This window comes from Chamaea fasciata, unplaced genomic scaffold (genome assembly GCF_029207755.1).
Source record: "Chamaea fasciata isolate MVZ Bird 193981 ecotype frontalis unplaced genomic scaffold, bChaFas1.0.hap1 SCAF_8, whole genome shotgun sequence".
Taxonomy (NCBI): domain Eukaryota; kingdom Metazoa; phylum Chordata; class Aves; order Passeriformes; family Sylviidae; genus Chamaea; species Chamaea fasciata.
Window position 1 is genome coordinate 7,733,663 of NW_027094093.1, and position 16,205 is coordinate 7,749,867.

The following is a 16,205-nucleotide window of genomic DNA, read 5'->3' on the forward strand; positions in this document are numbered from 1 at the left end:
TCTGGGGCTAGTATACCAAAATCAATATGAAATATTTGCAAAGTATTTATTTGGCAAGGAGGAATGGATGTGACTTTTCTCCCTGTGTAAATAAAAATGTCAGTCCCACATAATGGCAAAATGTTAGTTTTTACATGGCAGTTTGATCAATCTCCTCAAGGCTTTACCCTACATCTTGAATAGATTCTTACCAATGTAAAATACCAACGTTTTATGCTGTACGTGATTCAATTACTGCACTAGAAATAATTTCTATATGGCTACATTATGCATGTTTCTAGAGATGCTGCTTTAAAGTGTTTGCATGCCCAGACTAAATAGAAACCTTTTTTTAAGGAAGTTTTTGAGACCTTTGCCGGTGATAGCAAGCAGTGGATGATAGGGAATAGTCCAGAAGAGCAAACATGCGTGTGTTTATCAGCTGGATTCTAAAGGAGAAGGAATAAGCTCTTTGAGGACGTATTTGGCTTCAGGAAGGACAACACCAATTGCCAAAATCTCCCATACTTCTCTCTTGTTCTTAAAAAGAAATCCATGTAATAAAGTGTCCTAGGAGGACTGTGAAACCATGCCACTAAACAGTCTCTTTTGACTGGAATAACTGGCATATTTCATGGCCTGAAAAATTTGGGCTAAAGTGAATTTAGAGATTTCTGAATCCATTATGATGCTGGTAGCAGATCTTTCCTCTTATTGAAATTCTGTCATTTCCTTCCACCAAAGAATTATCAAAGACAGGTGTCCTTTATTCATATCATATGCATGATTTTTTTCAAGAAACAAAAGGAAAAGTGATTATTTCTGTAAAAAACCTCAGCCTTAGGGAAGATACTTCTCTCTATCATCTCCTGTACTTTCTTTCCTTCCCCCAGTCCGTTAGGTTCTCATGTTCTGTGTGTTGTTTATGTGATATTTTGATGTAATCTGATACTCTGAAAAATCACCGGATTCCGTTAGAAGCACAACACAATGACAATTTGACCAATCTTTTCCAATTCTCTTAGTACTTTCCCCTAGTCTCTTGAGTCTCTTGATTTGGATTGTATCTGTCAATAAAATAAGAGCAGAGAAGTTTGGGGTTGGTTTGTTGCAAGTTCAGAAAATAATAAAAAATATTGGCATCTTCCTAGATACTTAACATAACTCATTTAAAAACCTAAAAATGATTAATCCCATCTCTATTTTTTTCAAGTTATAAAGAACCAATTTCAGAAATCTGAGTGGGGCTCTTGCCCATACCCAGAAAGAATTGCCTGTATTTAGTTTTGTTTTGCACTGAAGCAGAACTCTTTCTTCTCTCTAGTAACCTCTACGTTTTAGAGTCCAATACAGTAAAATATGCCAAACAAAGCAGGAGGAAGAAATCAAACCACAATTTGATGTATCAGGGAATGCTATAGGGCATGAATATTTTCTTGGAACTTATTAACAAAAATCAATCAATTGTGCTGCTTTTTTCAGCAATCTTCTTCAAAAGAGACATTCCTCGTTTGCTTTCTTTTCCTTTGCTGCTGCACATTGGCTTTCTCCTTTTACTGGGATACAGAGATTTGAATAAGTCTAATACTTGTTTTGAAAGGGACAAGTCCACAATATTTGAGGGGAAAAATCATTTTACTGGCTCCAAATCTTGTTTGTAACAACAGGATGCAGTACTAGAAGCAACAGTTCCAACCGTGAATAACAAACATAATTTAGATTACTCCATGACAGCACAACAGATATCAATTGATAATAAAATGTTTAGAAATAGGTAGAAACGTGTTGAACTACTATGTTCTGTTTTCTCCACTTGTGGGCTGGCAGAAGGTTTTTCTCCCCATTTAGGACTTAGTGATGTAGAAAAATCACATTAGCTAGACACCAGTTACTTATTGCTGTATCATGCCTGATTGATGGAGGTTATTTTACTATCATCAGATTAGAGATGCGGGGAGATAAATTAAAGAGGCAAGAGAAGTCTCTTGTTGTGGTGTCATGTGTCTAAAACTACCCCTAAGAGGATAATGAGGTTAATGCACAGCAAGGTACAACTTTAAAACTTTAACTTAGCAATTACTTTAAAAAACCCTGTCACTTCTGTGCTGTGAATTTGTAATGGAAGTATTGTGTCAAATCCCAGAGACAGGTAAGAAACTTCTAATTGATTAGCAGTTGGGACATGGTACCTCCTCAAACGAACGTGTGAATGTGTTTCATTTTAGCAAATGGTTATCCAGAGCAACTATCATCCTGCAGGCCTAAGGGAGATTGGCAGCACAAAAGAGAATATGAACTTGGCCTGCCGAAGGCTCATCAAACAGCTCAGGGAAGGCTGTGAAGTATATCTCCAGGCAGGTTCACTGAACACATAATACAATCTGCTTATTTTCTGCTCTCTTTGTACCACCCCATCATCCTGCTGAAGGGCTGCTGGAGTTCCCCTGCACCTCACGGTACTCGACTTTCTCTGAGGATTTCCTGTAGTGCAAGTGCTGTAACAACTGCCCCTGGCTTCAAAATAAGCTGCATGGGCTGGGAAAGGGTTCAGATAAAAGAGGACTCAGTGTTTTAACTCCTGATAACATTTTCTGTGTACATTTAGGAAGTGACTTGCAGTAGGACTTTGACTTTTTGGATTTCGTTTGGTTGGCACATGTTGATCTAAGGAATTATTAGAAATTATCAGACTCGTTGGGTATCACCACACTAAGACTAATGTGGGACATATTGTTCCATGGCAAAAGTAGTGTGTAATTCTGCATTTCTGAAAGATACTCAATTTTTTTGCTAAATATTGGAATGAGCATACTTACCCTCTCATTCTCTATTTCTTGATGTTTGGAAGCTGTGCAAACACTGTGACTGGTAAATGTAATGCAAGCTGTAGGAAAGGAGTAATCTATTTTAAGACTAGCACACTAGGAAGTAAATAATTCAAATGATAAAATATTAAGACAAGTTTTGCAGCCAGTGCAACAATGATCTAAAATTAATGCACAGACTTTTACTTGCATGGAATTTGGGGAACACAGGAGGACATCTAAGAAATTCCTACTAGTGAATGCAGTTTGTGTGTAAAATCACAGCACTCAGTTCTGTTCAAGTTAAACGTTTTTAACTGACTTTAATCGGTTTCCCAGTGGTGGAAGTGTAATTCAAATTAGAGTTTATACATGGTGCAATTGGCTTGCGAGGAATATCCAGTCTGTTCTGCAATCATGTAATGAAAAGGGTCACAACCTCAGCAGTGCTTTGGGCTGTTGATGTATTTTAAGGCGTTTTGCGCTCTGAGGTGATATAGTAGATTTCAGTATGAGTAAAGGCGCTGACTTTCTCCTGTTCCCAAGAGGGAGAGACCTTTTTCTGAGGACAAGTTTTGCCCAGGACCAGCCCTAAAGCACATTTTTGCCTGATTTCCATTTTATAATGTAATTTGTCTGCTTTGATAGTTAAGCCACTCAAATACTATCATGTAAAGAGAAAAGTGCAGCTTAAGAAACCTTTAGTCATAAAATATCACAAAATGATCAGTTGTGTTGTGCAAATATTGTATTAATATTTCTTTATGATGAGAATTTTTTATTTCCACAAAAAATTGCTTTACTAGGAAATAGTTGAATCTCCTGGTACACAGTCAACAGTGTTTACTTGAGTTTATTTTTAGTCCTAAATGCTTTTTAAATAGTGTTGTTTATATTCTTTACCATTTATAGGACTGGGAAGAGCAGAGATGTTTTGTGTTCAGTCTGCAGACACATCTAGAATGAGGAATGAAGTCCAATCAGCATTTTAAAATAGTAATTTTAGTATTCACTGCTGCTGCCAACAAAATTAAGGGCCACCTAAGTTCCTATGCATTAACCTAATATTGCAGTATTTGAACTGGGAATAATTATGCAATTTTTTGAATCCTTTTTTTATGCAATTTAAATGCCAAAACCCCCTTTTCCATTAGCATATATTGATCACCAGATCTTATTAAAAGGTAAAATTCCTAATTTTATTCCATCGATGCACCTGTTCATTTTTTTTACCTAATTTGAAATGCCACTTGAATCTTTTAGCTGTAATCTTAAATGAAATGTGAAAAAGTTACAGAGCAATTTTCCCTTAGACAACCACACACATGTTTAGAGGGAATTGCCAGATGTTTTTAGCTTGCCATTATCTAATCTGTAGTGCCTCCAAAGAACTTTATTCCTCAGTGTGCTCACATTTTATTTTCCTAAGGAATTTTTTTTCCTGCTTGTTCTGCTGCCCCACAATTGGATATTGCTCTGGATGACAGTCACGTTATGTACAATTTGTTGCAGAACACAAAATCAAACTCAGATTTGTGGTGAAAATACACATCCAGGAGTACGCTTTGTCCTAGCAAATAACAAATTGCGAGCATAATGTGATAGAATAATATTAGTCAATTTACTGCTACCTGTACTCTTAAATGAGATTTGGTCTGAAAGGTCAGCTTGCTATAGCACTGAACTCTCCCAGCTCTTGGAAGTAATTAGTGTTACACAGCAAGTTTAATTGAAAATCCAATGCAACTGAGCCTATCAACTTCCAAACACTTCAAATAATTGTAATTTTATGAAAGCTGGATTTTGGTTTTTTTTCCTCTACCAAGGGTTTCTTACTCCCTTTCCTATGATTTTGTATGTATTATGAATTAAAGAATGAGAAAATAATGCCCTCTTGCCATTGAAAGTTTTTCCTGATCAGGAGTATCCTTGCATAGAAGATAACACGTTATTAGATCTGTTGGTTTAATGAAAAGCCAAGATATAAAGGGAAAAATAAAACAATGATAATTTATTTTCATAAAATAATTTAGAGAGATCTATCTTATTTTCTGTTCTAAATGTACATCTTACAATTCAGGGATGGAATAGATATTTTCTCAGGCTTCTGTTTCTAACACAAATGTGAGATTTTAGGGCTTTTTTTAGCAGAATGTTCCTGCTTTTGTTCCTATCACGTTCCTTCAATAGAGCTGGCTGAAAGATTGGCTCTGTTTGATAGAACAAGGTAGTTTGGAGAGGTCTTATCCACCCATGGGTATCAATACAAGCTACTTATTTCCTTCTAGATATTTTTATTACTGTTTCCTGACCACAGACATCAAAGTAATTGTAATTTAAACTGCTGACTTGCAACAGTGATCTTTTTTATTCTGGAATTTTTCCTTTCCTAAAACAAAAATATTTTTGTAGCCAAGTAAATCTCCTCTTTCTGAAAACAGCTGTTTAAACTTGTGATTCTGGACAGTTTGTGTCTGCTTTGCTATACTTCAGTTAAATATAAAAAGTTTTTTTTGGAAATGAATACAGAGATTTAAGCAATATTTTTGACTGCTATTGATGTTACTTTGTTCAGACTTGAAACTTTCAAGCCACTGTTTCTCATGTTCCCTTTTTCGTCTATTATTGTTTTTATAATGCTTTCTTCCCTTTGCCACATAAGAAAAATAAATAGAAAACAGAACCTCTGTGTTCTTCTACTCAAATGCTGAACACATACAATCTTTATGCATTGCAAGTAGGACATGAAATCCAGCTGGTGTTGATTTCAAAAAGGAGACACTCATCAACCATCCTCTTTAATAAAATGGCACAAGAACCCTCCCCGTTGTATTGACACTGAAGATGTTCCCAAAACAATTAAACTGCAATAAGATGGCAAAAATAGCGGTGCCTTTATGAATGTGCATTTTAAATGCATAATCTTTGAACAATTGCATCTTCTTTGTCATTGTGTAGTATAGCAAGATCCATGATGAAGAGACGGATGCAGTGATATGCGATATTAGTTACTAGATTCAGGTTCAAAAACACTGCCATCATTTTTTTGTTAAAAAATCACACTAACCTACAATGTTTCTTCCCTTGCTCTCCTTGATTATATTTTAAGGCAGTGATTTCAAAAACTCGTACTACATAATGTATGAGAAACAAGAGTGGGAAACAAAGATGAAATTGCAGGGTAGATGTTAAATTGTCTTCACTGCCCAATTCCAAATTTGGACAGGGCTGGGTATGGCATGAAAGGCAGGACTGGTACAAGGAAAATCATAAAGGTAAGCTGATATCTTCATCTCAAAACACTGCTCAGTTTAATGAGATTGATTAAAAATTGTCAGGGAGGGGAGCATCAACTTATTTTGCTACTGGAGTTGAGACATTTCCTCTAGTGATCTCTGATAGCAAACAGTCAATGCATAAAAGTGCGTCCTTGTAAATCCAACCTGGTTTGTTGTCTCTTCTCTTTGGGTCATCTGCTATTTCCATTGCCACTGTTTCCTCTTGTTTTCCTAACTCTTTCTTTTTTCAGAGTCCCCTCCACTCTCTATTTTTATAAACATACTTTCATAAAATTCCTTTGTATCTGCCCTAATCTTGTGGATACGTGTTTGCTAGACTCCCGTTTCTTGCTGGCAGTGTTATTTTAGTCTTTTGCTGTCAGCTGTGCAAGAGGCTGCCTCTACCCGATTTGCTGGCATATGGCATAACCAGATTTCAGACTGCAAGAGAGCAACCAGACATGGCAACAAGTGGCTGAAAGAAAAGGATATGTCTGCTCCAATTTCAGCAAGAGCAAGGATTTTGAGTTTTGTTGCTTTTTTGCTTACTGCTTCCTCATTTCTGGATGTATTTTTGCAGTTTCAGTTTGAGTTAAAAAAATCCCAAATCCTACATGAGTTAACACCTGGATTAATCTGGCTAGTTTACTCTTGCTGTACTTCTACAGAACTGTGAAGTGATATACAAAAAAGGCTATAATTCTTATGTTAATTTGCATTTAATATGAGAAAGAGATTTATTAATAAAGTCCCAAAATTTTCTTTGGAACTTTATCTCTTTGGAGATGCTGAATCATTCCTTTGAAGTAAGAGCATGCTTGCCAGATTTCAAAGAAGATAATAAAGAATGTTAAAATTTGCTTTAAAAAATACAATTTATATGCTATGAGATCTCTAAAATAAGTATGAATGACTGTGGGTGTACATTGGGAAACAGTATTTCTAAGGAGAAAAGAACTAATTAAATCCTCCAAAATGTCACATCAGTTATTAGAAAAGATTTTTGTTTGAAAAGAACAAAGGCAAAAAGTGGTGGAAAGTGAGCTGTTCATAGCTGAATTTATGGTTTTAAACCTAAAAATAATAACTTAAAAAAACCCTTATCCCTCTCATTTGAATAGATAACTTTTATCATTGACTTTGCAGCTAATACCAAGAAATTTGTTCATTTGCATTTCATGTAGAGAAGCCAACCCTGCATTCCTTAGGCATCTGTTTAAACAAAGGGTGATATCAGATCAAGGGCAAAGCTAAAACTGGAGTAATTTGCTTTACATGGAAGAGGTAAATAAATATCCCACTGTACAGTGTGATTGCAACATATGACTTCTGTCAACCTACAGCTGATTTAAACAGCTCCTGAAACCTTAATCTGTTTCCTGTCTCTCCCAGTTGCAGTTTGCTCTCTCTAGTTGTCCTAATCAGTCATTTTTAAGACCCTGCTCTCAAATAGTCAAGCTGAAAAAGGAAAAATGAACCCTCGTACTTCTAAGGTGCTTCTTTTAACCTACAAAATGTGTATCAGGGCTTGTAAAGAGGCCATACAAACAGCTCAGCAGAAGAAAAGGTGAGAAAGCAAGTTCTCAAGGGTTAATAACAGACATTCTCTAAAATGCTTTTTGCAATCAGGAATCATCCCAGGAATTGCATAGTTTTCTTCAAGCCACTGTGCATATCTTAAATTTCAGCCAAGCAGCATTTCATGGATGAGTTTTTATGGATTTTATTTCCTTTCAGTTCTCACATTAATACAGGGGAAATGTATCCATGTTGAATGTGTTTCAGTATTATTTACAATAACTAATCCCAAGCATGTAATACTTCCAGCTAATGAGCAATATAGATTAAAGGCAGATGTTTGCTGAAACCATGAATTTGGCATTCATCTCATAGCAATATTTAATCTGTGCTCTATGTTTACTTCTTGGTATGTTGGTTGCCAAGTGGTTGTGATTCTCTTCTGTTGTAGTTTAAATTTTAGAAAAGGCCTCCATCTTGGAATTTTAGAATCACAGAATACCCTTGGTTAGAACAGACCCACGAGGATCCCCAAAGTTTCTGCCCCTGCACAGAATGCTCCAAGAATCCCACTATGCACCTGAGAGCATTGCCTGAAAGTTTCTGGGACTCCGTCAGGCACGGTGCTGTGACCACCTCCCGGGAAACCTGCCAGTGCCCAACCACCCTTGGGGGGAAGAGCCTTTTACTAATATTCAATCTAAAACTCCCCTGAAATCTTGTGCCCTTCAGACACATAGAAAAGCAAAGCTGATCAGTGTCTCATGCATTTAGCAGAGAGCACAAGGAGGTCTGATAGCCAGAAATTGAGGCTGAAACTCAGCAGGAATTTGATTCTGGATAAACCTGGACACTTGTAAAACAGAAAGAGTGAACTGGCAAGTTTAACTTCGGAACCAGTTAACCTCTTCTTGTTGACACTTTAATGATGTTGAGCATGTGTTAGGCTTCTCCAGCAAACAGAGAAGCAGGTGCATGTGGAATTGGAATAAAAAGGTCCTGGGGAACAGTCAGCGATTGGTCTGATTGTTTATTGTCATCTGACCGTGCACGAGATGCTCTGGTGCTGTGATCTCCCCCCAGAGCTCAGGTCTAGTCAGTGTTGGATGTTGAGAAGCTGGTTTGTGTTGTGCTGTTTGATCACAAGATCAAGGGGATCCCCAAGCAAACAAGATATCGGAAAGCACTAACTAAAGGTCAATATTTATTGATTTCTAATAGAAGAATAAAAGGAAAATAAGAAGTAAGAAATAAACAAACTTGTGACTGGAAACAAATTGAAGCAGAAATAACCAGAACTGGTTTCAGCTGAACAATAAGCAAAACTAGGATATGAAAAGAAAAAAAAAACAAACAAAACAAACCAACAAAAAACAACTTAGAGGCAGTGACACAACAGGGATTATTTGGAATTATTTAAAGTTAGAGGCAGTAGCAGAGAGATAAATGATTAGAGGAAGCTAGGAGAATATACACTTTTAGGGAAGCTTATTTTGTCTGATGACATTGGTGAACAGGATTGTATTGCCCTAACAGACCTCCTTTAGATTTGTTAAGGTAGAGAAGAGATTGTAGTGGGATGATAGGAGTTTTTTCAGAGGCATTGCTGCTTTGTGTTGCTAATGTTGGCCATATACTAATCTAAAGTTACTTCCCATATGAGTACATTAATTTTTCTTGAATATCGAAAGCTGAAAGACTGAAAAGAGATCAAAGGAAGATAAATTATCATGCTGAATTGTCTGCTTTGTTTTTACAGCACAAGCATTCTTTAGAAAAGTTGAGTGAAAGAGAGGAAAGGAGATTGATGGACATTTTACTGTTTTGATGTTTTCTTCAGGAGCTTTATTCCTAGTTTTGTTACTGAGGCTCTCTCTTGCTCGGTGGAACAACTATGTTGTTTACTTGCTTATTGAGATGGGTGGGATTGGCTACCCAGAGGCAGGTCTTGAAATGAGCAGTGAAGAGCAGAGAGCCACTACAGCCACCTGCGTGGGAGTGGAAAAACACGTTTGTTTCTCAGCTCTAAGGATCAATTGCTGAGCTGACAGTGGGAACCATTAGCGTGCAAAGATTAATTTATTCCCCATGCTATACCTAGCAAGAAGTGGGTGGTTGGAAAAATACCTTATCATTGCAGAAGGCTAATGACTGATTACTGATGTCATTATAAAACTAAAGACAGGGTTTTTTTCCCTTCGTGCCCTCAGGTGAAGGGAGGCTACAAGGTGCAGTACCCAGAACAGCACATCCCTGTTGCATTTTGGATGGTTATAATAGACAGCTCTGTTTTGCCCAGCCGTACACTGCACTGCCATAGTTCTGTGAACTGTTTGCTCTTTATTCAACAGATAAGCACCCATGACTTTTTTGAAAGTAATCAACCTTTACAAATTAGAACAGTTATTGCTTTCAAAGGGATGCTTGGACTCCACTCTGAAGTGTGCTGAATGTTAAATAGTCACTAGGGGGATGTAGGAGTTCTGGATGGAGTTTGGGTTCATCTTGAATGAGCTTTCATCACAGAATGAAAATGCTGCTTCATCAACGGCAATTTTTGAACTTAACCTGAAAATATTGCACTCAGTGTAATATAAACTTAAATACACTCTCCTTGGCATTTCTTTTGAAAGCTCAGCTGGGCTTTTTGCCTGAGCAGTTTCTGATCAGTTTTATGCAATAGATCTTTCAGATAGAGTCTCGCATGTGGCCCAAATTCTGGGAAATGTTTACTCCTTTAATAGATCGTTCTTTGTTTTAATGAGAAGCATCTGAAGAGCATTGCCATCGACAGACCTTGAACTGAAATGCTAACTGCATCTGGGAAAGGGAAGGCAGTTTTTAACCTCCACTTGTGGCACATGGACGGTGCTGACCAAGGGATTGCCTTGTCCATTACTGAAGGAAGGGGCAGGAAGACCACAGTGTAGGTCTGCAAGGGTAACAACTCTAGGACAAACAATACAGAGACAGTTCAGTTCAGTACCAGTCAGAGATGGATTTTCAGGTATGTTTTAGTGTTCTCTGGATTGCACAAGTTCTTCACACCTGTTACTCTGTTTTATAGAATGCATGATTACATTTTAGGCAAGAGCTGAATTTTCCCTGCAACATTAAAGTCCATTTACAAGCTGTCTATAGGCTCAGCTGCTTTTCATTTACAGCATGAAAAAGAAGCATTACTATTAAAGGACAAACCCAGGAAAAATAATGTGAATACCTACCAAGAAAATGGAGACAAAGTATGGGTTTGAAATGTTTAGCAGGGAATAACTCCAAGTTTCATGGTCTGATAGCTATGGAAATGTGTGAATTTGTGCCTGGTGAAAGCAATGAAGACTTCTGAATGTGTTCATAGAACACCCATATTAGTTACAAACTAAGGAATAATTCTGTTGTTCGTTTCTCACTCCTGTGATTCAAGAAGAGTACCTAAGAAGCCTAGAGGAAAACACGGAAGTTGATTCAAATATCTAAACAAGCCAGTTCCAATCTCTATTTGCAGATGCTAGCTCAGGGGGTTGCTTTCCACTAAAAGGTTTGATGATCTGTTCTTCTTGCTTGAAGGCACCTTTTTGTGCTGGGAAGTATATCCCAGAATCTGGCAGTTAGCAATCCCAAACTCCAGAGTGATGCTTCCTTGTGTTGTTCTACCTAAAAAGACAAATTCATTGTCTGAAATTTACTGAGGATTCTTAGATGGCACCGCTACTGGAAGAGATTAATGCCACTTTCTCTTTCTAGACAGATATATTCCAGAACAGAGAGTGTACATTAAAATATTTACAGTGCTAAACTTCCGTGAATAACATGTTTTCTGCGAAAAATAAGTAAGTAAAGAACTTTAAGATTATGGCTAGTATTTATGACCAACGATGAGAGCAGTGGGTTTAAAAATGATGGTACAGCTGACTGCAAAGGAAACGGGTTCATTACGGCAACACACAAATAATGCTGATAATTCATTGCACTCCAAACTGTCAGCTACAAGGTAGTTCTAATTGGATGTTTATTCTTTCTCCTACAGATCACAAAAGCGTGGTGTATACCAGGGCTTTATTTCTTTTTGCAGTGTTAGGTTCTTTGTTGCAGTATTAAATCCCTGCTGCCTTCAGATTTCCTGTATTTTGCCTAGCCTTTTAAAAGTATTACCAAATTTCATTTCTTCTGACTTTTCAGTTATACATGAAAACTAACCCAAGGGTTTTTAACGTGCATATTAAATGCATACAGCACTTCTGTTGTCCATCGTAAAGGCTGTGATTTGTATCTAATGTGAATAAGTAAACTCAGCCTTAACTTCATATGCACCTACATCCAGTCTTCAGTAAAGTAGAATGAAGTATTACATAAGGAAAAGAAAGGGAAGTTTGGATTATAATACATGTATTTAAAATATTGATTTGGTCTTGATTGAAAGCCTCAAATAACGCTTATGTTTTGTGCAGCCTTTCCTAGGCTATTTCAGTAAACTTTGAAGATTTCACTTTTCAATTAACATGTTGACAGATGCTGTAGTGTTTATGTCAAGGGCTTAGAGATTCTTCCAGATCTTCTCCAGCATTCTGCCAATTAGAAGCAAAGGCTTTCTGTAGGAGAAGGGACTACAGGTGACCTGGCCCCTGACAAGTAACAGCTGTGTTAATTACTCAATACAGCCTCGCCCCTGATGAGTCACAGCTGTATCCAATAAAGATCAATGATAAAAGGGGGTGGGCTAGCTGGTGAGGGGGAATCATGAAGGAGGAGGAACCTTGAGGAAGAGGGAGTGAGAAGATCGTGGAGAAGGAGGCTCCTGAGGAGAGAGAGTCACTGCAGTGAGGTCAGTCTGGGTGTGCAGTCAGAGCCTGTTGTTGGAACCTGCAGTCAGTCTGGCTGGGTAAAAGCCTGCAGTCAGAGGCTGCAAACTGATCCCTGCAGTCAGAGTTGAGCAGGAAATAAGCAGCAGCCAGAGGCTGCAGGGGAAACCTCCAGCAGGAGCTTGGTGCAGGCAGAGTCAGTGAATGGTTGGAGTCAGGATGGCTGAGCTGTGAAGAGGAATAAACCAGGGCCCTTTTCATGCTGTGATAAACAAGAGGTTTGTGTCTCAGCTCATTTCTACCCTCTAACAAGAGGGCTGCTGCAACAGCTTTTTATTTTGGGGTTTTACTCTTGTATAAATATTTTGTTAATGTATTGCTCTCTTTGAAGTCCACAGGAAAAATCCTTGTGAGTTCTGTGGGAGTTAACTTGATTTTTTTCTTTGGTTTATGTGCCATTGAGTAAATTTTTGTTGCAATTTTTTTTAATAGTATAAATATTTTTATGAACTTCGGTCTACGTGCAGTGTAGAGAAAAAGTAATGGTTTCTTTGTTTCTGTCATAAGCTAGTGGCATAGTTAGTTTTTTAGGCCTTCTTAGTGTTCCTAGGTTTTTGTCATAGACTAAGCAACTTAGACCATTCAGATATTTTCAGAAGTAGATGTTCTACCACACTTCAAAGGATAACTGGCACAGAGAAAAACCCAAACAAAATAAGCATTTCTTACTCTTATTCTCTGCAAGGGATACTATGTGTTAGCCCTTGGTTTTTAATGAAAGTTCTTTATTGCTTCTTCCTTTTCTCAAAACTTCCGAATGAAGAACCCAATGTTTCTTTGTTTCTCTTAGCTTTTTGATGGGAGGTTTATAACCAGCATTAGTCTGTGAGAATTTCTATATAGAATATTGCTCTTCTATTTTGGAAATATTTTGTAGGTGTGACTACAATAGTTTTAATGTTGCATACTTCCAGAAAAAGCTACAGGGCTACAGAGTCTGACAGCCTTTGGGATGAAAACCCTAGTAGTTGTGACATATAAAGTACCTTCTTTATATATCTTGTTATTACACAGTGATAACCAGCTCAGGTTTGCAATGAGCAACAGTAAATCAGTCACCACCACTCGAGCATTGTCAGCAGCTCGTTTTTCTCATCCATTTAGTACTGGTTTCTTCAGACCCTGAATGTGCTCTAACTACTTAATAGTTAAGCCATCTGGTTAAAATTGTGTAGCCTATGGCACCTAACAAATCAAAGTAATGTAATAGTTCTTTCTGCTCCTAAAGTTGTACAAAAATGGGAAAAAAGAGTAACAGCATAACAAGCAGAAAAAGCTCTCAAATATCTGGCAAGAATCTTTCAATAAATGGGAACATAAGAGAAACACGAGAAATATTGTGGTTTTGAGTGAATAACTCTTCACATCTTTGAAACATGATTACATTCCAAGTTAATAAAGCTAGAACAGATATCTACTCATGTTTTCCTTCTTTCCTGTCTCCATATCATGTCTTCTAATGTATAAAAGCCTCTGTCATAAAAACCTCCCACAAAAGAGGTTTTTATTTTGTCAAATCAAAGTGAAAATTCAGGTAATATGGTTCTATACAGCTGCCTTAAAGAGACTAGCATCTGCTCTGATGGTCTGACCAACAGTAGCCTTGTTATGTGCTTGGTTAAGACCATAGATAAGGCAAATAATTGGCAGGCTACTCAGGTTCTTCTGGCCTTTGCCATCTGTGATGCCTAAAACGGTCCCAGTGCTAATGATGTCCTTCCCTTAGCTGAAACAGAGGGTTCATGTTGTTGCTGTTATAGTCTAAGATCATTAAGATGAATTTTGGGTTGTGATGTCTGTTTACAATGTGGCAATTTACAGTTCTTTTGGCAAGGTGAGGAAAACTTTAAATGGGGATGTACATGTAGTGTTGTACTACCATAACAACATTAAAGGAGCTATAAGTTAAACAGAAAATTGGGAATAACTTCTCTGGCATTGTTTCTTCATAAGAAGGACAGAACAGGGGTTGTTTTGGTTTCTTGTTTCATAGTCTTGTAGAGTAATGTGATGTAGCTTTTGGTCTGTGAGAGGTGAGACAGGGCTCAGAAGGGTGGGGAAACTTCTCAGGTTTTGTAGTTTGTGCAATTCTTTAATCTCTGTTTCCTCTAGTAACTATTTTCTGGCAAATCAGTCCAACTGATTGGTATTTATTCTTGGATATCAGCATAGCTGCAGGTCTAAAAGACCTCTGATTCTGTTGCTTTTACTTGTTCTCTATGATCGCCTGTTTGCATGACTGACATTTACAGTCTCAGGAGAACAATGAAACCAGACCATTCACGCAGGAGCAAGCCTGAAAGTGGAGAGGGGTATTTATTTGATAAGGGAATGTAGTGACAGGACAAAGGGATACGGCTCCCAGCTGAAAGGGGCAAATGTCGATTAGACACTAGGAGGAACTTCTGAGGCTTGTGAGACGCCGCAATAAATTATGCAGAGAAACTGTGGGTGCTGCAGCCCTGGAAGAGTTTAAGGCTGGTCTGGATGGGGCTTTGAGCACCCTGGCCTAGTGAAAGGTCCCTGGTCATGGCAGGGGATTGGAACTGTATGATCTTTAGGGTCCTTTCCAACCCAAACTATTCTATCTGTTTGTTTCTGTAAGATTTTTTTTTTTTCTCTGAGTGTCCTCTTCATTTCTCATGTGCCCAGTTCTTTGCTCAACTTCCCTGCAACACTCAAGTATGATAGTCTTGGTAATGACCTGAATTTGTCTACTTGGATTGTGGGGGATCTAGACCATTGAGCAAGGCAGGATTTGGTTCTTTTTGCTCTCAGTCTTTTCCTTTAAGGACCACACCAATTAAAAACTAAGAGGAAGAGCTATTAATGAGAGAATTCAAATATTTTTTGCTCTACTTTTCCTCTCAAATAATGTCCTCATTTCACCCTGAGGTTACCACTGCTGATGGGGGGGGGGAAAAAAAAATTGTCCACAGAAGAAAGTTGTCACATTTTCTTCTCTTCCCTTCAAATACTATGTAGCAAATTTAAGTTGAAAATAGGTTTGCTCTACATTCCTTTTATTTAAGCATTTCAGTACAGATTATGTCAAAAACATATCACAGAAGAACTAGAAATCTTCCTATATACTGAGTATTTTCCTCTTGTGTTATAAAATGTCTCACTTCCTTTAAGGAAAAAATGTTGCATGCAGAAGGGATTTTGAAAAATGTCCTTTCCTGACTAATATATTATATACATGTAATTTTACTGCATTTAAAATGGTGTAACTTGATTTTAGAAAAAAAATCTACCCTGATTTGATCAAACATACTTTACTTCAGAACACCCAGTAAGTAAAAACCCATTCCTGCATAATAATTATGGTACCACAAAAAAAAAAAAAATTAAAGTGCCCTTCATTTTACTTGCTTTCTACATCACCTTTGAAAAACTCAGAGCATGCATTTCAATAGCAAAATATTTTCTCTTTGTCTAGAGTGTGCTCTGCTTTGCAGATGACAGCTGAACTTGTCTAATCAAACTAAAATTGGTACACCCACTGAACAAGGCTGAGCACTTGTTTATGATCTGAACCAAAGTCCAACTTTGGATGTATGTTGTGGAATACCAAATAGATCAAGATGCTTCCTGACACTGAAATGAGCTGGAGTTTTGCCTAAGGAAGCACGACATGATCTGCCTTGTTGCTTTAAAAACCAGCCACACAAACATGAAAAACAAGCTCTGGAAGCCTAAAAGTTTTATCACAATTTTAAGTTTCAAACTTGTGCTAGATGAGTTTGTGTCTGTGTCTTTGAGAA

General features: G+C 37.6%; 1 protein-coding gene across 4 annotated transcripts in view; it reads left to right on the forward strand.

The window, feature by feature from the left end:
- The first annotated feature begins 12,316 nt into the window (after positions 1 to 12,316).
- GULP1 (GULP PTB domain containing engulfment adaptor 1) overlaps positions 12,317 to 16,205 on the forward strand; it is a 151,463-nt gene continuing 147,574 nt past the window's right edge. For 2 of the 4 annotated variants that reach the window (XM_066189540.1, XM_066189541.1), the window contains exon 1: positions 12,317 to 12,401. The gene's annotated coding sequence lies outside the window, so the exon portion shown is untranslated. The remainder of the gene's footprint in view (positions 12,402 to 16,205) is intronic. The other 2 variants (XM_066189543.1, XM_066189546.1) reach the window with 2 other exon arrangements.